The sequence below is a fragment of the Phalacrocorax aristotelis genome, unplaced genomic scaffold (assembly GCF_949628215.1).
Source record: "Phalacrocorax aristotelis unplaced genomic scaffold, bGulAri2.1 scaffold_81, whole genome shotgun sequence".
Classification (NCBI taxonomy): domain Eukaryota; kingdom Metazoa; phylum Chordata; class Aves; order Suliformes; family Phalacrocoracidae; genus Phalacrocorax; species Phalacrocorax aristotelis.
The window spans coordinates 111,159-136,537 of NW_027441212.1; the positions used below are offsets into that span (position 1 = coordinate 111,159).

General features: G+C 52.9%; 1 long non-coding RNA gene across 2 annotated transcripts in view; it reads right to left on the minus strand.

The window, feature by feature from the left end:
• Positions 1-11,621: 11,621 nt before the first annotated feature.
• Positions 11,622-25,379, minus strand: part of LOC142051110 (uncharacterized) — a 166,825-nt gene continuing 153,067 nt past the window's right edge. Inside the window, exons 4-5 of one of the 2 annotated variants that reach the window (XR_012658301.1) lie at positions 12,861-13,003; positions 11,622-11,948 (exon numbers count right to left, since the gene is read on the minus strand). This is a non-coding gene — a long non-coding RNA (uncharacterized LOC142051110). The remainder of the gene's footprint in view (positions 11,949-12,860; positions 13,004-25,379) is intronic. The other variant, XR_012658299.1, reaches the window with a different exon arrangement.

Genomic DNA, 25,379 nt, shown 5'->3' on the forward strand with positions numbered 1-25,379 from the left:
TTTTAAACACAACCTCTTTGGAGCCACTTCTAAAAATTTACATATACTTTTTTGACCAAATCAGACCACTCTTTACTGTATTTGCGTATTTTGCTGGCTTCAAGAGCAGAGTTCATAGGTAACGCAGCCAAAAAGGAGAAAGAGTTCTCTTTAGAGCTACTAAGTTTCAGGACCAGCACCGAAGAGACCCTGCAGGTGAGCATCATGTGAAGTCCTGCTGACAGAGCTCAAAGGGAAAACAAGAATTTAAACCTGAAGACCGGAACAGAATAAAGCTGTACGCCCGTGTTTTAAGGAAGGGAGACAGACAGAACCTTATTCAACTCTGCAGTTTGGTTAAACAGAGCTACTCAAAGCCCTGTCTTCTCTTCCTACATGCCATTCAGTTGGTGTTTAAATGAAGAATCATTTTATTTGTAAAAGCTGCTGCCTCTTCAGGAACTGAATTTATACGGGCTCTTTGCAGACGGCCCTGGCTGGAACACACGACACGGCGGTATGAAATTGTACGACTTCTTTTCAAAAAGTATGGACAAAGGCCGTGCCCAGGAAGACTCAGCAAAAGATTCTTTCTTTTTAAGTCATCTCTGAATTGTCATGGTCAATATTCTCCCTGCCAACTTCACTGATGCTCCCTTAGGGAAAAGGACTCTTTCCAGCCTTTCACGGACGTGCACGTCTTACCTCGTACATGACTTGTCCTGAAGCCAAGCGCCTCCTGTCTGCGAACGCTAACTGCAACAGATGTAAACTCACGGCATCGCCTTCACTGGAAAAGGTATAAATGATGACATTTGGTTACAAAGCTGCTTTATAGTCCTCGTTACCCTTTCCTTAGATCTAGGCTGAGGTTTCCTTAATAGCATTGTCTGGCTCAAAAGAAAAACAGCCCTTCCCAAAACCTGAGAATTGGTCACATTTAGCCACCAAACCACAAAGGAGGAAATTTGGACACTAACAGCTTCTGGGGCAAAGGCTACCCATACAATCTGGAAGCTTCAAGGTGTTCTATGGAATAAAAATGGTTGGGAACAGTTCTTTGCATTGAAGAGCTCGCAATCAAAACTGCTTTACAGTCAAACTGAAAAAGATTGCCACTCCATGAGCAGCCGAGCTGAGTAAATAGCTTGCTGATGCGGAAGGGGGCAGATCTTTCTCCCCTTCCCTTCCCACCAGAGCTCCAGTCCCTCCCCTGCACACACGGCACCTTCCACACCCTCGTTTCAGTCATTAGCCCAGCAGGAAACCACCGACTTGGCTGCTGAACACCTTCCCTGCCAGCCGAGCTGAGCTGGCTCACCAAGGCTCAGGCTGGCACCAGGGAACCGGCCATGCTGTCACCTCCTCCTTTAGGGGCAGCAGGCTGGTGGATCCGCACCTTTAGTGCTCTGGAGCTGCAGCCTCCACTGCGCTCCATGGTATCTTAACACCACGGTGTGAATATCAAGCAAACCATGAAGCAGTCATCAGGAAACAAAGGAAGCCATTTAAGAATGCCAGCACAGAAATAGAGCCACTGTCGCTTTGCTGCCTTTCAGCAGGGAGGAACTAGTAGGTCCCTCTTCATCCCTGTTACATCCTGTACAAATCGCACCGTCAGCTCCTTCCATACCGGAGAGAATCTCCTGCACGGCTAATTCAACAAAACAAATACATGTGGGTGAACTCTAGGTGAACAAATACTCAAAAAAAAAAGAAAAATCAGTGGCCGATAGTAAGCTTTTATTCACCTTTCTTGCGTCGACTGAACAGCCCACAAGTAGCAACAGTTGCGAGGATCATGCTCAGGCTCTTGAAAAGTAACGGCGCAGACAGGAATCCTTCCTCCTTCAAGCTGACAGTGGTGCCTGCAGGGTTAAAAAAACCAAAGAAAGCAGGTGAGCCTGGTGGCCCTGCCTGTTTGTAGAAGGGGAGAAGCATCTTCTGAGCAAAGAGCCCCTGACGTGCTTCTCCTCAAGGCACAGAAGGTCACACTCCCGTCTCAAACAAGGGAGTCACGGGAGCGACTGCTTTTGATGCAACAGCCACGAGGTGAGGAAATTACTGTCCATCACGGGCAATAACCTGGCTTTATCTCCTCCTCTGCCTGCGGAGCAGGAACATGAAAGATTCCTTCAGCTGCCAGGCAAAAGATTCTTCCTACTCTTGTCGCCTGCTTCAATATTGAACTGAAAATGCAGCCTCTCTTCTGCACAAGCTGAAAACAGTGCCAAACACCAGTAGTGTCTTGTTTCTTTACTTGGACTATCTAAAGCGTTTCTCCTCCAGACTTCTGAACCTTCTTTGCACCTTCACAATCTATTCTTGCCACCTCACTATCCCTCCACTCTCTATTCATGCCGCCAATAGTTCCCGGTGAGTCACTGCAGATTTGCTTAAGTGAATCCCGATCTGAATTGGGTCAGATATTCCAGGGGGGATTGCTCTTTGGCAGAGCTGAAATCATCTCCCTAATTTCTCTGTTGCTTATCCCTTGACACGACCCTTATTCCACCTCCAAGTGTTCCAAGCAGACTTTCATTCCCATGCATCGCTGCCTTGGAATGGGTCAGTCCCCTCTTTTGGTCGAGGCTGAAATGTGGGAGAGAATGTCTTTTCAGCCACAGATCAGCTCTTGAGCTTTCATGTCTCACTCCTTTCAACCTGGACGCTTTAAAGAATATTATCACCACAATCCCATCATTAACATACTTCAGCCTTTCAATGGGTGCCCTCATTGCAGGAGCTGGTTCTGAGAAATAATGTCTACAATCTCTTTCATTGAAACACACACAACTCCTGCTGTCACTGAATACTGCTGGTGGAACAAACTGCCTTATGGAAAGCAGCTCTCTCACGCCCTAACTGCTTGACAGAACCCAGAGAAGGGAGCTTTCCGCAGTTCCTCAGCCCACAGGCACAATAAGGAGAACAATCCCAGCCCGCTGGGGAGAAGGCGGCCCACTGAATCCAGGTATGGCTCAATGGTTACTTCAGAAGGGGATTCCTAAACACTCCAAGATTACACTCCACATTTCCCTCCCTGAAAAAGGGCTCTTTAAATTAACAGACTTCCTCCTCAAGCAGAGCCTTGAGAGCCCTGCACCTCCAGGCGTGACCAAGTGCAAAGGCCGACTTACTCCCGCTGCAGAGTTTTCATATTCCACAGTGACAGGGAGCCATCGGAAAAACCCACGGCGAGCTGGTTGCTTCTGCTGATGTAGCACAGGGTCGAGAGCGCTGTTCCTGAAGAACACTGTAACTGAAGGCAGAGATGTCTCCCTGCTCTGGTCACGGTTGCTCTTCCTTGTGAAACGCCAGCAGCAGCTCTAGTGACAACTGTTAGACCTGCACGCACAAAACCACACAATAAAGGAATGCGTTATGCCATTCAGGTTGCATTTGAAACACTGACGTGACAACATGTATGATCTAATTCTACCATCCCCGGCAAAATACCCATTGATGCAATACTTTGTCTGCTCTTCCCATTTTGTACGCATTCAGAGCACATAGGAACTCTCTGACTGGACAGGTATCCTCGCTCCTATTTCAAAACCAGGTGAAAGCGAAACCTCCATAGACAAATTCTTCCTGGGCTCTGCACATCAGGAGTTTGGGCCTCATGGTGAAGCTACTTGAAGTGACACCAGCTCCCGAGGCCACTCTTGTAAGAGCAAAAACAGCGTATGCAATCCGAGTACACCAAGTACAGGTTCCGTTTGGTCAAATGCAGGGATTTTGGTAAGGCATATTTACTTTAAAAAACAAGCCTAAACTTTGCCCCAAGTCAATGAACAGAAGCAGAAGAACATTCCCAGGAAATAGGGCACGTCCGACACACCTTCCTGTCAGGCAGCTGCACCGACTCGGATGGTCAAATTCCTACCCCTCACTGGCGAGAGTCACCGTGACAGAGGGACCCTGGTGGGAGGGGGTATTTGTAACCTTAGGAGGAGTATGAAGCCACTCCCATTTTTAATCCATTCAGGACTAGACGATGTCAAACCGCCACCTGTAATCAGCAGCCATACACGTCTGCACAGCAGTAGCTTCAAAGTGGGATGCGTGTTGTTGATTTAAAAGACACAAGTTTTCTTACTTTTCCGTTCAAGTTTAGAAACCGCAAGCTCACCCGATGGTTCATTCTCCCTCTGACTGCAAGAGAGATCATCCAAACCAAGGTCCACCACAAGCAGATGACCAACATCTGTCGCCACCGCTGCCACGCCACAAAACCCTTGCAGAGCCTGGTGCAGGTGCCAAGGCCTCACGCTGGCTCCTCCGGGGTTGGTTATGGGCTCTACAGCAGTTACCTACAGGAAAACTACAAGTTAGTATTTAAGCTCTTTGACAAGCGAAATAGAAATCACTCAAAAGTGAAGCCAGAACCAGCCCATCAGAAGCAAGAAAGTAAATACAGGGTTGTAAGACTTAAAAACACAGCATTGATCCCAATTATATCCAGACAAAACAAACAAACAAACCAACCCCCAAAAATGTCCGGTACAAAAATCCGTTACTGCCTTCCGTTTACTGGGTTTCCTGCAGGGATTTCGCTGAGCTCACTCCAACTGCAATGGTGCAGTCTATTATCACAGCTTACCAAGTTCCATTTTCTACTTAGAAACCATTAACTCGAAGACAACACAGAAAATCTGTTAAATGCAAGAAACTTGACCGTATTTAAGGGACTGGAGTAAGAAAGACCAAACTCACTCTCGCTCTCCCACGGCCCCCAGCCCGTCAGCACTGGGATACAGCCCACGCCTTCTTTGCCAAACAGGTATTAGGGCAAATCTCGGCTCTCAGTCAGACGCGGCAGCGGCCAAGTTGCAGGGGAGACACACCGCTGCCACGGCAATGGAGTATTGTTACAGATAGTGGAAGGGAGATACCAGCTTAGGGAAAGTTACACCAGCCCTCATTTAGAATCAAAAGAGCAACCAGGGAAAGCAGAAAAGTTTTCAGTGCCGAAACAGCGGCAAAAAGCCCAGCAGCTGGTTCGCCAAAAGCCAGCTCCCGCTGAGGAGAAGCGCACGCTGCTCTGTAACACGCGGAGCCGCCTGCCAGCAGCTTTAGTACAAGGCCCTGATGAAGACAGACCTTTCAGCACCTGCAGCCCCTCCCGGGACAGCCCTGGCTGCTCCAGCAGAGACACCAGCACGTGAGGGCTCCTGCACTAAGGCTCCACAACAAAAGAACACGGGCTGCCCTTCAGCCTCCTTGCATAATGTCACACAGTGACACCAGGGAGCTTTACATCAACACCAACCTGTTACACGACAATGGAACAGAGCAGTGAGCACCACAAGGATTCCTTTTTTTATATATATTGGTTTTTCTCCCCAGAGGTGGGGAAAAATTGACCAAACCTCCAAGCCCCAAAGTTCTCTCCTCTCCCGTATCAAGCACTTGCTGTGACTGCGCTGCCTGGCAATCTGCTACAGAATTTACCTTTCCTTTGGGCCACAAGAATTCTACTCCTACAAGTGCCCGCAGTAATTGACACAACTTTATATTGTTTCACACTTCCTGGAAATCAGATGAAATCTCCAATCTTCTCAGCTACTCAAAGCACCACCAAAAGTGCGTTGATTATTCAAATTCTTGCTGCTCCAAGCCTTGATGACTCTCAGGAGGAAAGCAGAAACACTGCACATATCGTGCTGCAGAATCAGCCAAAGTTCCCGTGTTGCTGTTAACTTTTTTTCTTTTAAGGTCTCGTTTTGTTGTTGTACAACTGGCCCCAAATCCACCTTTTCCACCTTTGCATACAGGTTCCCAGTTTTAACGCTTCGGTTTTCCCTGTAGAAGCTCCTGGAACTGCCTATTTTCCCACGGCACCAGGCACTGGCTTTGCACACTCTCCTACACTGCTGCCAGCTCATTCTGGGAACGAACGCAGAAATCCTGTCTCAGCTCCCTCACTCTGAAAGCTGCCCTTCTGCCTCACACAAACCAGGAAGAGTGGGGAAAATACCATTCCAGAGCTCTGAAACATGCAACCGTTATAAACCAATTTAATACCATTAATATTTTCAATTCGGGTTTGCTTTTACAAGTCTGAATGACTGCACGTCTATGTCAGCACACAGCTTGCCTTTCCATCTCAAACGCTGAGATTTACCAGGACGATCGGCAAACCCACACAGCGGAGCACCAACCCAGCTCAGCTCGTTAGAAATCACCACCACACAAACGCGCACTGCCAGCAATCACACTGTAGCGCTACAGACAAACAAACCCCGCCTGGATTCTAGCAAGTCAAACCCAATCACGCTCTGGAAAGCTGAGTAATACGGAAGTATTTATCTGTCGCAGATTCTAAGGTGGTAAAGATAGAGTGAATCTTGATGTTCCATTACCTTAAGGTGACTCTTGTCTACATTCAGATAAGGAGCCGAGGGGAAAGGACGTCATTTGAGTTTATGGGTTAGAGAAGGCAGGGAAAATTAGCAACATTACACCAGAGTATCCCACCCGCACAAGCACCATATGCAATAAGCAGAGGTTCAAGGGCTTCAGGCTGAAAGTCGGTCTGTAACCACCTGCCAGGTAACGCAGTGAAGCCTGTTTTTTCCCATCCTAAGTCAACAGAAAAATGTGCTTTGCTCTAAAGTCACCTGCTTGCTAGTCCCAGACTCCTGGGAATGTGCCGAAGTCAGCTACAGCACAGCCATGGAAGTCTGAGATATTTTAAAGACAGTATTTCTGACATAATGAACCATTCAGGACATGTATGTTACCAACACTTGAAAGGCAGGGTGAGGACGAGGTCTTTGTCACTCTGGCTAAAAAAAAAGGTAGTTTTCAAGGCCTTTTTGTCAAAGTGGAGAATTAGGTAACTACGTGCTCTACTGTAAAACCAGAAAACTTGTTTGACTCTCTCAGCAAACTCAAAGGATAACGGTACCGTTAACCCCACCATTTCACATCAAGGTGCTCTCGACTGGACACTCTGCAGTGACAGTATGATGACACAATAGAGAAAATGGACGTCCTAGCAAAGAGACGCTCCAAAGCTGCTCCTGAAACAGCGTTATGCAGCACCTGACAACGTTTCCCCCATTAAAAAGGACCTACCCTTCCTGGCAGAACTACTGCTGTAACCACGCTTGATGTTCCAAGGTCGTACAGGCAGAGAACACTTCCCTCTGCTTCTCTCAAGCCAACCAGCAGCCCCGTTCCCGTCTGCCAGGAAACCTCCTTCACCACGCGGATGGTGGGAGGCTGCTCACGGGCTCCACTGAAACGGTGTGCAGAGAGCCGCTCTCCCGTCACAGCGCTCACGACCTCCAGCTGAGGGCCACACGCCAGCCAGGCCAGCCCATCTCTCCCTGGAAGAAGAGAAAAGGCTGGCTAAAGCAAACTCCCAAGAGAGGGTTGAAAACAACGGGAAAATCACAATCACCGCCCCTTTGCTTCAACAGAAGTACCTCACAGAGCAAGAGAGGCTTACCCAATTCCGGTCGATTATTGAAAATCACCCACTGAATCCTCAACCAATGCATCGTAAAATGAACCACCTTATTATTTTGCATTTGGACTTGTCATTCCTGCACTGAAGAATTCTGGTTGTTTGGGATAAAGATTACAATAGATTGGTCTCTAGTCTTTATACCATATTCAGCTTGGTTTTGCTAGAAATCATCTAAATACATAGGAGAATACAACTCCTAAAGCATATACTTCAAATATGGCAAAATCTCAGCCAATTCTTTTCTAGTTTACTAACTTTGCTCGACACACGCCTACTTTGGGCAGGGATTTGGACTTCAACAAGGAATTACCTTAAAATGGGCACTGCGGGAGCCAATTTCAACTTTTACACACGCTGATCACAGAGAGAAGTTAGCACATTTAGTTTCACTGAACTACTTCCAACACAAAGGGAGTATTAACTCAACTACTGCACTTACAGTCACACAGAGAGATCCTACATGGTCTTCACAGGCGCCCGGACACCCAGGCAGGCCCCCAGCGCTACCTTCAGATCACCGACAAAGTCAGCTACCTCATCTGCTCAGCCGCTCTCAGCAGCTCTCCCGGGACACTCCTCTGCGTCCCATTAAATACTCTGCAAACCTGGCTGCAGCGCCTAACAGGGCTTTCCTCTTCCTTCTGTTTTTAGTCAGGCTAGGAAAGAAAAAGCAGGGGGGGTTGCCTCTCTAACACTGTGGAAGAACTAGTTCTGCACGGGATGTTATGATGGTACAAATAAATACAGCCCAAAACCACACCAGGACTTTTTTGAAAACTGCCTTTCCTTCAATTAGAAGTTGAGGAGGGCTCACGGACTTGCCCGTGTTATTTTAATAGCTCAAGACTGGCGCAGGCTGTTGTCCTTTCAAAGTTTAACTCTACTAATGTTTTAATGTTAACATTTTTCATCATTTTGTCATAGTTCATCGTTTCTGTTCTCTCAAAACCTGATGCACCTGAGCAGCACCAACCTGACACAGCTGATACTGTGACCCCGTGCCTCAGGTCACCTCCAGGCAGTAACAACTTCACAGCAAGACCCAATTTCAAGGAAAAGGCTCACCTCTGGAAAACCGCCCACGCAGCACAGAACCTCGGGTGAGCTCATCTTCCCCAAGAGCCTGAATGGTCACCTCGGGAAACTGCAGCAGGCTGCTCGTTACCTGAGCCGCGAGGTCTCGCATTCTTCACTGTGAATAGAGAAAAAAATGCAAAAAGAGGCTCCTGACAGCCATCGACATTTTTGAGATTGACAGAACTTTCATCCCTTTGCCGTGAAAAATCTCCCGTCCACCTCCTGTGGCTCTTTTCCTTAACAAAAGGGCACTCAGGACAGGTTTGGATCTCACAGCAGAGCAAAAGGAGAATCCTTTGCTTTTCTGATGCCTACGAGATCACCAACAAAAAGGGACGCAGGGGTATTGACAGGATAAACAACACGGGGAAAAAGCCCAAGACACTGGAGTCAAGTCAAGCAAGGCGGCACGAGTCAGAGACCGAGTTTTGCATTAAAAAGCTCCAGAAAATAAACAAAAAAGAACAAGTTGAGAAATTACATGTTTGAGCAGAATCACATCCAGCCAAGTCAGTGTTCTGGGATGTCACCGTTGACTGACATGTAGTACATGAAAGTCAGATTCAAAGGCCAACAATGTTACGGGCTTACTGAAGGAAAAGCTAAAGATACGGTCAGTCGCAGCTGAAGACGTGATGTCACAAACCAGGTTCACTTCAGTGCCACCAAAAGAGAGGCCTTGCTGCTGCCCCCCTCTCTCCATCTGCTCCTTCCTTCTGCTCCTGTATCCCTGTGCCTTCCCTTGCCCTGACCTGCACACGTTTTAGAGCTCCTTAGGAGCCACATTAACTCCCCAAGCAGACAGGGAACGCACCCACAAGAGCAGAGAGTTTCCCACCAGCTTAGAGAGTGAAACGGGGTTGCAGAGAGAGCCAGCAAGCATAAAAGCTGGCACAAGGAAGGAGGCAGGACACTGCACCGGGGAGAAGGAGAGGGGATTTGCCCATCTCCATTCTGTGGCCGTAAGCCGTCCTGCTAGCTCATGCACGTGTGAAACCACACACTCACTTTGCAAGGAGAGCTGCAAGAAACCCCTTTGCTTTTAGAAAGGGCAGCACCCAAGGCACTCTCAGTCAACTCTGGACTCCCTCGTGCACGTAGAGGCTCACTCTCGCACGGAGGGAGGCTGAGGCTGACGGGCGTCATTCTTTCACTCAGCCAGATGTGGAAGCTAAAGTGATCTCAGGGAAGCGTTAGTTACTTGGTGGTCAGAGAAGGGACACCATTGCCTGACACTGCTCGGGTCACATTGTCTAAGGAAAGAGGACAAAGAGTGGGAAGAAGCCAAAGAAGAAGAAATGGAAGAAAAACTATGCTCTGTTGAGAAAAAACAGCATCCGCTTTGTTGAACAGCAGGGAAAGATCACAATTATAGAGCTTTCTGAATCACTATTAATGACTGGTTCAGTGATATTTTCCCCAGAAATACAGCCCCCAACAGCCCCGATCCCGTATCTGATGCAGACCACAGATTTCATTTCCCTTTACATGAAAAAACCCAAACCCGAGACACATCAGCGTTTGACACTAGAGCCACTTTACCCAGCTGCCTCCTATGGTTATTCTCCAACATGACTATTCCTGCATTCAGGAGCTGCAGTCCCTCTCCAACGCGGCAAAGCTAGCAAAAGCTCCTCAGGTCACTCCTGAAAGTGTGCTCTGTTGCACACTGCTTGGCGTACCTGGACAGACGGGCACAGGCGCCGAGTGTCTCAGGGCAGAGCACACACGCAGCCGTCCTGACAGAGGCAGAGCCCAGCGAAGACAACGTTCCCAGTGCTCCCACAGCGCTGGCCCCTCGCAGCACCGGTTCCAGAGTCATGGAGTCACAAGGGAGAGAAAGGCCTTCCGGAATCCCTGGGGGCAGCTGGTCCAGCCCCTGCGCAGGCAGGGTCACCCAGAGCAGGCTGCCCAGGGCCAGGGCCCGGCGGCTGCTGAACCCCCAGTGCTCAAACACACCCCTTGCAAACAGCCGCCCGACGAGGGGAACTGCGGAAACGTTGGCAGCCCACGCGACAGGCCCAGGGGTTTGGGGACTCGCTCCGACCAACTGAAGTATCCTCTCCTCCACACCAGTAAAACACCACCACACCAGCAGGGGCTTGTCACCATTCTTCCTCCAAAGCTCCGTCCGACGGCTCACTAGGCAGAAGACACAAAGTTAAGGGAAGCCTGATTAAGTTCGTTTCACTGCCTTAAACCAGCAAACCCCAGGCATGTGGACGCAGGAAAACGAGCTGAAGCAGGCAGGGAATGAGGAGCCGCCCTCAGCAGAGCAGGACACGGCACCGTGTGCCCAAACACAGGTGACAGCTGCCAGCCAAGGCTGACACAGCCACCCTGACTGACGGGCCTAAGGCGGCACTTGAACCACCGCGCTCAGCCCCACACCCCAGACGGGGGGTCAGCGGTGCCGACAGGATTAAGTCCTGACTGACTCCCGACAACAGACGCTGACGCTGACTGGCGCCAGCCAGCTGAGTCCGGGCAGGTGATGCTGGCCGACTGACGCTGGCCGACTCACTCTGGCCAACTGACGCACGGCTCGGGGCCTCCTTCTGCCCTCGCACCTGGGCATCACCCCTGATGGAGCTGGGCGGGCAGAGGGGTCCCTGGCGCTGCCACTCATACCTGTCGGGCAGAGCTCGGGAAGCTGGAGAGGCCCCTGACTAGTAGAGGCGCTACTTAGCGACACGGAGCCGCTGCTTAACAGCAGCTGAAACATCAGTGTGCCCTCAGCACTATGCCAGCGACGCTGAAGGGCATTAACTCTATCCCAGCTACAACCAGCACAGCTCTGAAGTTTTTAACCACCTCTCCCGTGGAGAAGAGTGTGGATGAAATGCCCAGCTCCCCGTTGGCTGCAGACCACAGGAAGGCACCAGAGATGGCTCTATAATTTTGTGTGAGGGAAAGGGCTGCGGACAAACCAAACGCATTCGATATCTAATACTGTAATCACCTGCGCAGTTAGGCTCTCTTCTCAAACTCCTCCTTCCACCTGTCAAGAGGATTTAACTACATACGTAAAAAGGGAAAAAAGCTTCCTGCCTTTTTTCCCTTTAAGTGAGACAAGTCCTTTCCTATTCAGGCTCTGCTTAAGTCTTAAATAGAACTGGTGACAAAGTAATTCCCTGATCTCCTCTTTCTGCTTTCAGAAGATCAGATGTGATGTTTTGAAGTAACAACCATGGGAGCTGCACTTACATCCGTCACAGGAACTGTTTCCACAGCAGGCACTAACAGTGGCATCGGACATTGTATCTTCACAAATGAGACACAACAACTCATCTGGACTAGGATCACCAGAGCAGGATGAGGAGGAAGAAGAGGGCGATGGCTCCTCTGGCAAAAAGGGAGGCTTTTCCTTCTTTCCTCGCACAGAAGCTTCCCTGGAGGGGGAGAGGGCCTGGTGGGAGAGAAAAGTTTAAAGATGGGTCAAAGAAAACTCTTCCAAGCTTTGGATTTTATCAAAGGAAGAGAACAGGTGGAATTCTTCTCACTCCACATTCGCCTTCTAAAACATAGGCCTTCAGATTAAACTACTCTTCTAGAGCCACAACACCAGAAGAGGGAGGGGGGAACAATTTTCCTGCTGCAGAACTCTCCCTTTCCTTTGATCAAGCAAGAAATTAGCTCAGACCAGAAAAATAACTTTTTGACAGCGAGAAATCAGGTGAAATGAATCCCACCTCTCCTTTGCCAGACGGCAAATGTACATTGCAGGCGCAGCACCAAGTTAGTCTCCGATCAAGTTAGTCTCTGAGTGATTACATTTTAGAAAGGGAAGGAGCCTGTGTTACAGCTTCTCCAGAAGGAGATCCATGGCAGCAAAACAGAAGTGCTACCAAGTGCAGTTTAAAACAGCCGCTCCTCTCAGCACACAGGAGTGTTTTCTTAATTTACAGCAACAGGAAAAGTTCTGTCTCTTCCACACACGGGAGTTCATAGAAGTCAGAGGGGGAGGACATCTCAGTCCAGCGGCAATTTCTTACGTTTTGCAAGGAGCCTTTGCAACATCAAACAGAACCAAAACGACCTCTCAAAGAGAACAACTCCGCTACAAACACCACCAAAATGCTTTGCAGAAATACACGTTCTTAGCACAGCACAGGTTTAACCAGCTTCCAGGGGCATGAACACGGGGACCACCCTACTGCGACGTTAGACAGTATCACAGATTTTAAGATTAAGACGCAGTGACAGTGCTTCCTCCCCCGTAACTGCAGGCGCTGGCCAGTTCCGTTGCATTGCCACTCACACTTGTGCGCGTGGTTTCTCTTGTTCACTGCTCGGTCAGTCCAATTCATTCCATACTTACGCAGGAAGAGCTGGCATCGCGTATTTCCCACTGCTTGTCAGCACAGCACCCTTTGGGTTGGGATCTTTCACCTCCACCATGGAACTCCACGGAATTCCTGTGCTCTTTCTATCTCTGGGAACAGGCTCAGAAGTTTTGTCCTGCTAAGAAAAGAGGTGCAGACTTATCTCGTCTGAAGAACCACGTTTAAAATGACATTTCCATGAGTATTTGAAGCAGCAAAAGCCTCTCATCCTCTCATTTTACCCAGCATAAGTGTTGCTCAACTAAAATACTCCTTTGCCTCAGTGAATAGAGCCGGGATGTTCCAAAGGCTTGGGCAGGGTTTTGAACTCACTCGACATTCTTTGGCTTAGCTTCAGGTTCCCTAAGGGCGAAACACCCCTCAGCTCACCATCCACTCAGAGAAGGGGCACAAACCCGCTCCTCCTCCAAAGCGCAGTGCAGAGTGAGAGCTTAATTCCCTGCTCTGGATCCGTCCCTGGGGAAACTCCTATTCGCCACCTGGGTACGAAGGTTGGATTCATGCCTCACGCACACACCTTCAGTGAGTAACGTTCAATGGCATGAATACTCAGCCAGAGGCTTGGGCAATTAAAACACGCAACTATTCAATAGGTGGGGTCAGCAGCAACAGCTTGGTTTTATACGAAATACTAAAAACCGTGAAGTGTCATTAAAGGACTTGAAAACTGAAAAAATTTCCAGCAATATTGAAATACATAAAAATATGCAAGCAAGCTCTCAGAGAGCGATTGATGGACTTATTTAACGTCTATGACCTGGAAAAAAGAGCGTTTCACGTTTATAACTCCAGGTGTCCCTTGAATCCTGAAGGGCTTTGCAACACTGCCTTAGAACCTCTCGATTTCAGTTTTACTGAAATAAACTCAGCAGTGTTTCTTGAGAGCTCAGGCTCAAGTGCAGCTTTACCACAAGGAAAAAGGGTAACTGTCCTCTTTCTCCTTTTCCAGCCTATTGAATTATATCATGCCCCCAGCCCCAGGTAAGCTTACGCTAGGAAAACATTATCAGAGAGACACGTGACTCACTGCTTATCGTCTCCTCAGTTGTTCAAAAGCGCAGAGTCAAATCTCACAGTCGGCACGGAGGGACGGACCGCGCGGAGGGAGGGACCCCGTGGAAGGACGGACCGCACGGAGGGACGGACCGCACGGAGGGACGGACCCCGTGGAAGGACGGACCGCACGGAGGGACGGACCCCGTGGAAGGACGGACCGCACGGAGGGACGGACCGCGCGGAGGGACGGACCCCGTGGAAGGACGGACCGCGCGGAGGGAGGGACCGCGCGGAGGGACGGACCGTGTGGAAGGACGGACCGCGCGGAGGGACGGACCGCCCCAGACCCGCGGCGGTAGGTATTACAACACTCTGGTGTCGCTCTCGTTTTCTCTCTCTTCCCTTTCTCCCTTTTTTCTCTCTTTCTCTGCTTTTCTCTCGCGTCTCCATCGCTGGCCAAATGAAGGGACTTGGCACTTTGCTTCCGTTTTGAGTCTTAGTTCTGTTCCCGAGAATGTAGAAGGAACGTGGCCACGGCAACACGTTGGAGTCAGTCAGAAGTTAAGCCCAGCCGCCCCCAACCTCCCAGAATTCCCTGAGGTCGGTTGGAAAGCAAGGGGGTTTAACCTCTGCCAAATTGTTCAGCCCGACAGTGGATCGTGACAGACTGGTAGGAGTGTTACCGAAAAACGCGGTAAAATCAGAAACAACTCTTTAACAGCAATTTAGTATTAAAGAGCAGGCATTCTTTATTCACAGCGCCGGATGCACGCGGGATCGCTGCTCCTAACGTGCGTACCTTACGCACCTTTCCCGTACAATTTATAGATCAAAAATTTACATATTCATAGATATTCATTATTGTCCTTTCTACCAATCAGCACAAACTTGCTCGTTCCATATGTAAATTACTGCGCAGACTCAGTTATCCTCTTTGTTGTTCTCTTCTGAGTAGGTGGTATTACTTGGGTCGGTGGTGGTCCGTGAGTCGGTGGTCGCGATCTCCCCCTGTCGGAATTACCTTTTACCTACTTGGCTCTTAATCTTGGCAGTCCTGGCCAGTTTTCTCAGTCCGCTACACGAAACCACATTTTGTCATCCTTTTCTGACAGAAGCACATTGTCTATTGTTTCGTTCACATTAATGATTACCGAGGGACTAAAACGCAGATCAAAGAATACACTGATTGGTATACTCCATGTCCCCAGACTTAACGTCCAGTTGGATAAGGCTGTACAAGGAGTATAGCAACATCTATGGTTGGTTAATTCGATCGCTCTGGTTACAGGAGCAGCAACAAAGAGGCGGCTTTAGCAGTTTTTCCCCAGCAGGTATGCCCTGCTGCAAGGTCTGGCCTATCTGCCCAAGGACTGGACTAGAAGCAAATAAAGAGGAAGCCATCAGCTGCTTCCGTTTGCAAGAAATACCAAGTCAACAATTGCTAAGTTCTTCCTGTTCATATCTCAGGGTCCTTTAGAGAGCTTGACATCTCCGCGTGATTCCCGCGAGGCTTCGGCTACCACGCGGGCTGTGCCCCACAGCCTCGCAGTTAAATTCCCCTTCCTGCGCTGCAGCTGCTTTGTGCAGTGGCCATAAGCTGCTCTGTTCCTCCTGCGTTTTGCTGGCGAGACGGCTGTACGAGGGCGATGCTGGCGGCACACACCGGCTACGGGGCTGCTCCAGTCCTCCTCTACACCCTTCCCTGTTCCCTCTTGCTCCTTCTAGCAAGAGGTTGTAAAAGTAGCAAGTCACTTGAGCAACTCTTCTCTAGCATGCAAGTCCTGTCAAACCAGTAACATGATACACCTTAAAGTCTCTGTTCCTTTATGGATTATAGAGCTGAGACAGAACACCAGCAACACCACCATCACCACCCCCAGCCACGGCAAAAAAGATGACATTTCTTTACAGCCAGCCACCAGATGAGCCGGTAACAGGAGTGTGTGCCACTGGGTCGCTGAGGCCAGCAGGGACTGGGGTCCATTTCTGAGCAACGCTGTCCTGTATAGAAACAAACCCGTTCCTGCTTTTCAAAAGCTTTCAATATTAGACATGAATGAACTGGTCAGTAAGATACCTAAAACAGAGGTTTTCAAAAAAGAGGATTTCAAAAACATTATTTTAGCAAATGGATTCATGAGCAGAGGGACCACAGAGACCTTTCACGCTTCTACAAAAGCAGGTCTTATATAAAAATCACAAGCAAAACGAGCTGAAATTAAAATGGAAAAAAAAATGAAATAAGAGAAAGAAAATGGATTGGGGGGCAGTGAAGACAAAGTATTGTCTAATCCTTTTGTTATTTAGCTGTATAAATATTGATTGTGCTGACAGGTCGCTGACAGGTTTTGGGGGGTGTGCCTGGGTCTGCTGGTTGCTGCCAATTTTGGGGGAAACTTGAGGATTTGGGGGTGTTGCTGTGTCAGGTGCATGCTGCTAGGTCTGGTGGGTGCAGCCAGGTGTGGGGTGCGTCTGGATTTAGGGTTTGTTCCTGGACTGGGGCAATGCTACCAGGTCTAAGGGTTATTTTGGGTTTGGCGGCTGCCGCTGGGTTGACGGCAGCCTCTGTTCCAGTGGACACAAACCCTGTCCCTGCAGCAGCGCCAGCAGTGCGTCTCGTAAGGCGCTGGGCACTGCTGTGGTCACGCTGCGCTCTCTGGCTGGTTGTTTCAGCAGGTCGGCTGCATGGCTGGCCTCCCTTGAGAGGCGCTGGGGTGCCACCCTCAGGTGGGTTTCACTTGCTGTGTTTGAGGTGAAACTGTGTCCCTCATGTTCAGAGTGCTTTAGGATAGCACACACCATGCCGGCTGCTCCGCCTTGGTAGTAAACAGTGTGTTTCTGTTTGTGGATTTGTTGCGCCGTTCCTTCTTTTGAATCTCTGATGCGGATCACTCGGGGCCATTGGTGGAGGCTGATTTTTGCACCGTGCCTGCTGTGTTGCTTGTCAGTGGTGCAGGAGGGGAGCCGGGCAGCGCTGCTCCACTGCTGCCCCACTGCTGCCCCACTGCTGCTTGCTGGGGTAGCCGTGGAGGAAAGAGGCTTTAGGAAGTCCCTTCCTAAGTCCAGCGGAAGCTGAAGAGGTTTTCTGCCAGTGGAGTTCCTGCTCTGTATGAGGTTGCTGCCAGGCACTGACTTTGTGCAGCCTGTGCTCCTGTTGACTTGCTGCTCTGTGTCACAAAGGGGTTTGTCAGGCAACTGTCTGGTGAACAAGGCTTCCGTGGTGCTTCGCTGTCTGGATATTCCAAAACAGGAGAGGGGCGCAAGTTAACATTTTTGAGGTGAGTTGAGCTTCTTAAGTTTTGGAGCTGACCGATCCAACAGAGTTGTGCTTAGGAAACCACAAATCTGGTATTTGAGGGCTTGTTGCACCCAGAAATCAAGCAGGCTGCATCAGTGTGACTCTAGGGATTGTTCTGCACAACGAAAGCTAAAGTGAGGCATACGTCACTAAAGGCGGCTGTGGGTTAGGCTAGATGAGCCACATCTACAAGCCTTCCCACCTCAGCATCTTCTGTGGTGTGCTTAGGAGATGAAGCTGTGCCTTGCTGTTGAACTTGGTCTAAACCCAGACTAGACCATGAGTTATTAGTGAAAGCCTGATTGCTGGTAGTTTGACGCTGCAATTGTAATGTTAATAGGCAGGGAGAGAAGGATGCGGGAAGCAGGTGTGTGACTTCTGTGAACAGCGGCAGCACAGGCATGAGTGACCCTAGGAATCCAGGGCACAGGAAAGCCTTTGCTTCTGATCCAGCCTATTGGTCTCAGAGGAGCTTCCTAAAGGACGAGAACAACATGCTCATCTCCGCAGGATCCAGCAGTTCCGTGGTCCAGGTAAGCCTTGAGTCAAAGAACCAGCTGGAAGCAGCTGTCACTAATACGCAGCTGGAGGCCGGTCAGTTCCTTTATCTCCCGTTATTAACATCCATGTCAGCGTAACGCAAAAGACCGGCATTTATCACTTTCCTGGTGTGAAGCAGTGGCTAGATTTTATCTACGTGTCTTGTCATCCTGGAACTGAGTGTTGCTGTCAAGTGTGCTTGCCAGTCTTGATTGCTAATTTAAACTGCTAGTGAGGGCTCTCCTGGCAGAGAGCAGTGCTTGTGTGTGCATTTGGTGGCTCGCTTATGAAGAGGAGGCACTTGATGGTTTGTCAGAGAGAGGTCTCTGGTGATCATGGTCAGGGAGTGCTGGAGAGCGCCTGGCAAGGTTATAATGCCACGCTGCTGGCGTACGGTCAGAGGGGCTCAGGGAAGAGCCCATGAGCGACGATCGGATACGGTGCAAGCAGTTCCTGGGCAGTGATCAGGAAATGGGGCAGTTGCCCAGAACTGCTACTTTTACTCTCTTCCCATCTCCCATCACTGGTTTTTTCTTTCTTTCTCTGTCTGACTCCCTGCCTGTATTTTCTAACTCCTCCCTGTCTGTCCTACAGCCTGTTGCTATGGTCTCCTTTCTGTGAGGGACCCGTGTGAGCTGTGAGGCACCCGTGGGTTCCCTAAGGTGGAAGGCAGTCGAGTGAGCGGGGCTGCAGCACAGGGAGGGAGGGAGGGAGGGACAGACAGACAGAGAGAGAGAGACAGAAGTGCCTGAGCTGTGCCATGTGCCTGTCAGTGCAGAGAGCAGGAACTGCGGTGAGTCCTGGGCCCCAGGGTCATGTCACCCCTCTCCTGCATCCCAGTCCCTCCTGACACCCCCTTCCCTTTCCCTCTGAGGATTTGTGGTGGGATACGTAGGTACATATCTATGTATGTGTGTATATGTTTATGATATTATACCTAGACATATACATAATACAAATATTATAATTTCAAAATATTTTTTTGTAAAAAAATAAATCTATTCTTTATAAAAATAGAATCATATTATCTTAAACATAAAAAATACCTGTTTGTGGACGTAAGCCATCCCCAGCCCAGCTCAGCCACCCGTGGGGTGGGCAGGGGATGGGTTAACCCCCCACCCTCCCTCCCACTGAGCAAATGCCCGCAGGCAGAGAGAGGCGCTGCAAAGCCAACACCCAACTCTCTTAAGGAATTCAAGAAGAAACAGGGATGTGGGAGAGGGCTGGGGCTGGAGCAGCTGGGTGCTGGTCTCTGCCTCTGCATCTCTTCTGCATGTGGAAAGGAAAAGTCTTTTTCTATTCCCTGCCGGTGCTGGATTATGTGAGGTCTGCTGAGCTTATTCTTGACGTGGGAGCACCAAGAAACAGAAAAACAAAAGTTGTGGGGGAAGGAACCAAATATGCTGGTGAGCGTTGCCTTTCCCCTTTCCTTTGCTCCTCGAAGCTTTCTTCTCCTGCCTTCCTGCATGGACCTGCTCGCCTCCTGTCTCTCCCTGCTGAGTATTTTCTCCCCCGGAGTGCCCCAGGTCCTCTGGATGAGCTTCTAACGGGGTCGCTTGGTCCTGCAGTCTTTGTCTTCCCAGTCATCGTGAAAACTGTCAGCATGGCATGGAAGCAGAGTGGAAAAGGTGCCTGCAGAGGTCTCGGGCGTGAGCTCACGGGGGCTCTTAGTGAGCACAAGCGGGTGCTGAGAGCCTGCCCTGCTGGAGGGCCTCACGCTGCGTTTGCAAGCTGTCCTGGCACTGCCCCTGAGCTGCCTGCACAAGTTGAAGAGTTGGCTGGTGCCAGTGGGAGGAGGTGGGACTGAATGGGGGGAGCAATGGCTTCTCCTTACAGGAAAGGCTTGTCCAGGTGGGACCCTAGTTGCCACCTGCTCTGGGCCGGTGCCTTTCAGCCGCACCATCCCTTGCTTGTTCTTGGTGAGTTGCTGCACACCGAGAGAGGCCAGAAAGCTTCTTCAAGCAGCGCACCCAGCTCGCTGCCATGCAAGTGCTTCTCCACTGACGTGCTCTTGTGACCCGTGAATTCTCACGGCTGCTTCTCTGTTTGGTACCCGCAGGTTCCGACCGAAGGCACTGTCTGCGGTTCAGAGCTGAGCTGCTTGGCCAAATCAGTTCTTAACCCTGTGATGGTCATAGCAGGAATGAGAGCCAGGGCACCCTTCTCCATGTGAACGTAGTTTCTTCTTCTCCTTCCAGCCTGAAAACCATGCGGGAAAGTGCTGGCCCTTGCTGGGAAGTCGGGGACAAGCCTTCATCAAGCTGTCTGTGCCAATCCTTCCCAGAGCAGTCACCATGGACCACGTTTCAGGACAACGTTCCCTGGAGACAGTATCGGCAGAGCTCCAAAGGACATGGCTGTCTACGTGAGTGGTTTCTCCAGAGTGGGGGGCTGGGTGCTGCACAGCGTTTCTAAGCCGGGGGTGAGTATGGGTCAAAGAGTCCAGCGGCCTCTGGCCTCCTCCTGGCTCGCAGAAGCAGCAAGCTCCTTGGAGCTGTATTGCGCTTCTGTCCAATATACTGTTCGAAAGGAAGGTTCTGGGGCATGATGGAACTCGGGGAGCCACAGGGAAGAGGAGGTGGCACAGCGCACTGTCCTAGCCCTTCTGGCTTTCAATCCCCGTGGGCATTTGTGACCCTCAGGTTACCCCCCTCCCCCTGGGAACATCTGCTCCTTCTCTGGGTGGCAGCCTAGACTCGCTGAGTAGGCAAGCGTGGCGTGCTACCTAGGTGCAGCTTCTTGTCTGCTCCTTGCGCTCGTCTTGCTTTGACTGCGTAGCTGAAATAAACCCGTGCTTCACCGACTGAAGTTAAGTCTTCCCACAGTGTGTGAGGCGCTCTGGTTTCTCCACCCCCGTGTTTCTCTTGGGCCTGAAGTAGGAACCTGAGGAGCAGGGAAGGCTCCTGGGACAGTTCACTTTCCAGGCAGTGCTGAATCACAGTCAGGCCTTGCAGCTGAAGGTACGGGGACAGAGAGGGAGGAGAACTGTAGGAGAGGAGGAGAAATGCGCTTGGCTGGGGAGAAGCTTCCCTGCCAAAGGGCTATAGGCAGCCCTGTCCTTGAGCGTGTGCCACGCTGGCCTTTCTTCTGCTTTAACTTCCGAACAGCGTGTGCCTGGAGAGCTGTTCTTTTTCTCTTTCCTTTTGGGTTTAAGCTTCAGTGCCTACAACCACCGCAGCTGAAGCTAAAACCACCTTGAGTGTCTGGACTGCAAGTGGCTACAAGTGGCCACATCCCGTAGAACGCACTACTCCTGGCCTGCTGGTGAAAGACTCGAAATCCTGGCCTTTCTGAGGCCTCTGTTGCTGCTGGTAGCGAGCAGTGACAGGGAGGCCATTCTGCTTCAGTGCCTTTCTAGAGAAGGCAACGAGACATTATACTAACAGCACTGGGTCTTGTGACTGTGGAAGCAGGCTAGAAGACCTTGCCAAACTGTTTGCTGAAGCTTCTGGGAGCTGCTTCTTCCTTTACTCTTCTTGCAGCCAAATGAGGTAGAGCAGGATCAGACTGTCTTGACCACGAGAGGTGCAAGGACCTCGCAGGGCAGCCGGAAGGAAGGTGTTGACCGAGGCCGTCACCGCGGCACTGCTCTGTCGGTAGTCAAATGCTAGAGAGGAAAAGGCAGCTCCGAAGAGGGGGGGACGGTTCTGGGCCGGTGGGTTATGGGTAGCCGTAGTCGTTGGCTATGTCCATGCTGGCCTCCTTCTGCACACAAACGTGCAGCTGCCCGGTGACACCTGCAGGGCCGCCCGCTCCCGCTCCTCCTGGGCCAGCGCCTTCACACGCTCCCGCTGGGGCCGCTGCTCGGGTGTGATGGGCACCGACTGCTCCTGCTCCTCCAGCGGGGTGGGCGCAGCCGTGAGCCCCCCCAGGGCCCGAAGGACAGCGGGGAGTTGTTGGGAGGTTGTGGCGGCATGTGCAGCTGCTGCGGCAGCCCCTCCCGTGGGGTTTGGCCTCCGTGGGCGACAAGCACAGCCCGCTCGGCTGCTGGGGTTTGGCAGCAGACCTGGTGCGTGCCTTGCTGCTCGATGGTGCCGCCGGTGCCGTGTCCTTCTTGCCGTCAGCGGGGGCTTGAGGCATCCAGTGCTGCGCTGGGTCTCAGGGCTGCCATCAAGGAATTGGGTTCCGGGTTGGGTGGTTGGGGCATCAGCCCCACCACCTTCACTGTGTGCCCCAGGAGGTGGAAACTGTGGCTGGAGTTGAGCAAGGGCACCCTCAGGACGATGCGGAGCGTCCTCAGCGCCGGGTGGGGATGCTGCTCCTGGGGACTCTGGTTCCAGGCTGCGGTGGGGATGCCGGCAGCAGCGCAGGGTCAAGGCGGTGGGATCAGAGGTGGCACCCAGTGGGCCTAGGACTGGCACCATCAGGGCGGGCAGAGGGGACTCCCGTGTCTCACTGGAGCGGTGAGCGCGTCTGCCCTGCCTTGCCCCTGCGCCCACTGCTCCGCGGCTTCATCCCGGGCTGGGGCCTCCTGGGGCCTCCCTGGGGTGCTGCAGGGGCGTGCGGCCCAGTGCTGCCGGGAGCTGCGGGGCCCGGCTGGGCCCTGACACCGGCTGTGCTGGCACCTGGCAATGCTGTGTGTTCCCTGGAACGTATCGCAGCCCCCGGGCAGCGGGGGGCCGTAGCTTCCAGCATGGGTCTGTGGGACTGGAGCAGTTGAGGGTCACAAGGCTGGGGTGGGGCGTGGGGTGGGAGTCCCAGAGCAGCAGTTCAAGGCCTCCGTGCTGTGGTGTCTGGGTGGGCCGCTGCATTAAACCTTTCTTCTCCGCCCCATGAAGAGCCTTTGCCTTCTGGCTTCCTCTCGGGTCCTACGTCGCTTGGCAGGCACGTTGGTGGTATTGGATGCTCTGCGCTTGCTGCTTCCCACCCGCAGCCCGCTGCCACCTGCACTGCCCTGTCGCCGTCCAGCTTTCCCTTGGCCTGCTTGCCGCCCGCTTCTCCCCATTGGGGCCCCTCTTGGCAGGACACAACGCCCGGCGGCAGCAGCAGGTGGGTCAGACCCATCCGAGGCTGCCTCCGCAGCGCCGTCTCCGCCAGCTGGGCTATGTGGGGCTGGTGACACTGGGGGTGCATCTGGGGAGCTGGGCAAGGGACTCAGCATTGGGAACTGCAGGACGCTGAGCAGGGGACTGTCTGGAGGGGCCTGCAGGGGATCGTTCTGGGGACTGTCCACAGGTCTGTCCTCAGAAGTCTCCTCTGCCGTCTCCGGAGGAGCCTGCAGGGGATCGTTCTGGGGACTGTCCACAGCACTGTCCTCAGAAGTCTCCCATGCAGTCTCCGGAGAGCTCTCCTCGGATGTGTCCAACGGCCGCCACCAGGTGGGGAGGACTGCCGACACCCCGCCCTGGTTCCCCTTGGTGTCTTGCAAGGGGGAGGCCGGCACACCCCTAAAGGGGTCGGCATCCCCCAGCATCCCCGATTGCAGGCGGCGTTTGCACCAGCCGCCCTCCGCCTCGTACTCCAGGAGGTCAGGGTCTTTGCTGCAGGAGGCAGTGGTGTCCAGGCTGTCGGGGAGATCGGCGAGGATATTTTCACCGTCCACCAGCATCACTGCTGCCAACTTCTCCACCTCGCAGCCGCCCTCTGCCCTGTACTCCAAGAGGTGGGGGAGCTTGTTAAGTGAAGTTGTTAAGTCGAGGACATTGGGGATGGTGTCCCCGCCATCCACCAGCCCCGCCGCCACCAGTGGCTCCTTGGGGCAGCCGCCGTCCGCCACGTACCCACAGAGGTCAGGGTGCTCATCAAGGGCCTCGGCAGTCACGTTGGGGACACTGGTGGTCAGGGTGGTGTCCTCACTGTTCCCTAGCCCTGCCACCACCGCATGGTCCTGGGGGCAGGCGCCATCTGCCGCGTACATGGAGAAGTCGTGGAGGTCATCGAGGAAATCGGCGCTGATGAGGCTGTTGGGGAAATGAAGGCCATTAGGGATGGTGTCCTCGCTGTCCCCCAGCCCTGCTGCCACCACTTGCTGATGGGGGCAGCCGCCCTCTGCCACGTACTCGGAGAAGTCAGGGACCCGGCTGAGGAAGCTGGTGAAGTCGTCGACGTCGTCGACAGAGACCTCGCCGACCCCCAGCCCCGCCGCCGCTGCTGGCTCCTTGGGGCAGCCGCCCTCCGCCACGTACTCGGAGAGGTCGGGGAGCTCGTGGAGGAAGGCGGCGAGGCTGGGGCTGTCAGGCCCATCGGGGAGGCTGTCCTCGCTCTCCAAGGTGTTGAGCCAGGAGAGCACCAAGCTGGCGATGGTGTCCTCTGCCAGCTCAGGACAGGCCTCAGCGAAGGCCTGTGGCCCCTGCTCGGGCAGGTCGACGGGCTTCTCTGGGGCTGCCGGGGTGGTCTCCACTGCTGAAAAAGCAAAGAGATCCAACCCAAGCGCGGGGTGATGCAAGCTTTCCTTGGCACAGGGCAGCTGCCCGCGGGCTCTGCCACCCCCCAGAGCTCACCTTTAGGCTCCATCCTGGTTCTGCAGGTCGGCAGAGCCAGGGCGGTCTGGTGGGGGCTGGCAGCAGGGACACTGTCCTCGATGGCCACCACTTCCTTCTTGAAGCCCTCCGACGGCTTCTGGGCGCTGCCGGGCAGGGTGTGGAGCACAGGGTGCTCCTGGACCCAAGGCTGAGCCGTGGGGCGGCACGGTGGTGGGTCGCCGGTGTGGGCAGGGGCACGCAGCAGGCAGGAGCCCGTGGGGTCCATGGGCTCTTGCTGGTCCAGGGTCCGTGGCCCCATCCCCCTCGGCTGGTGGGGCACCAGCGCCTGTGGCACCACCTGCTGTCCCCAGCCGTAGGCAGGGGGACAGGGAGCAGCCATGGTGGGGAGCGACACCCCATGGTTTAGCTGCACCCCGTGGGGGAGCTGCTCCCCATGGGGAAGCTGCACCCTACTGGGGAGCTGCACCCCACTGGGGAGCTGCAACCCAGCATGGAGCTGCATCCCATGGGGGAGAGGCACCCCAGCTGGAGCTGCACCCCAGCAGGGAGCTGTACCCCCATGGGCATCCGCACCCCACTGAGGAGCTGCACCCCAGCGGGGAGCTGCATGCCTTTCGGGTGCTGTACCCCCGTGAGGGAGCTGCACCCCAGTGGGGAGCTGCACCCCGTGAGGGAGCTGTGCCACTGGGGGAGGTGGCACCCTGCTGGGGAGCTGCACCACCTGCCCCGGGGCCCCCAGGGGCCCTGGCACCGCCTGCCAGACGGTCGGCTGGGACAGCTGGTGGGTGACGGTGTGGAGCTGGGCAGGCTCACCAGACACTGCCAGCCCCGGGACAGAGGGCAGCACGTGGGCACTGACCGGTGCTGGCATGGCTGGGGTGGTGAAGCTCATGCTGGGCACCTGCGATGCCGTGGGCAGCCGGAGAGGGAACCTCTCTGTTGGGGGAAGCAAAGAGGGGTGGTGGGGTGAGGTATTGGTGGGCAGAGCCCGTTGGGGGGTTACCTGGAGGGCAGGAGCACCACGAGGAGCAGGAGCCTGCTGCTGTACCTGCCTGGCGGTGGGTCAGTGTGGGGTTTGTTTGGGGCAAACACTGTTCTGGGGTTCTGTCCCCAGGGCGATCATTCCGCCAGCACCTGCCTGAGCCAGCCTTGCCAGGGCTGGATTTGTCATGCCTCAGCAACTGCCCATCACCATGATTTCCCATCCTGCTGATGATTTTCTGTCCTCTGTGCTG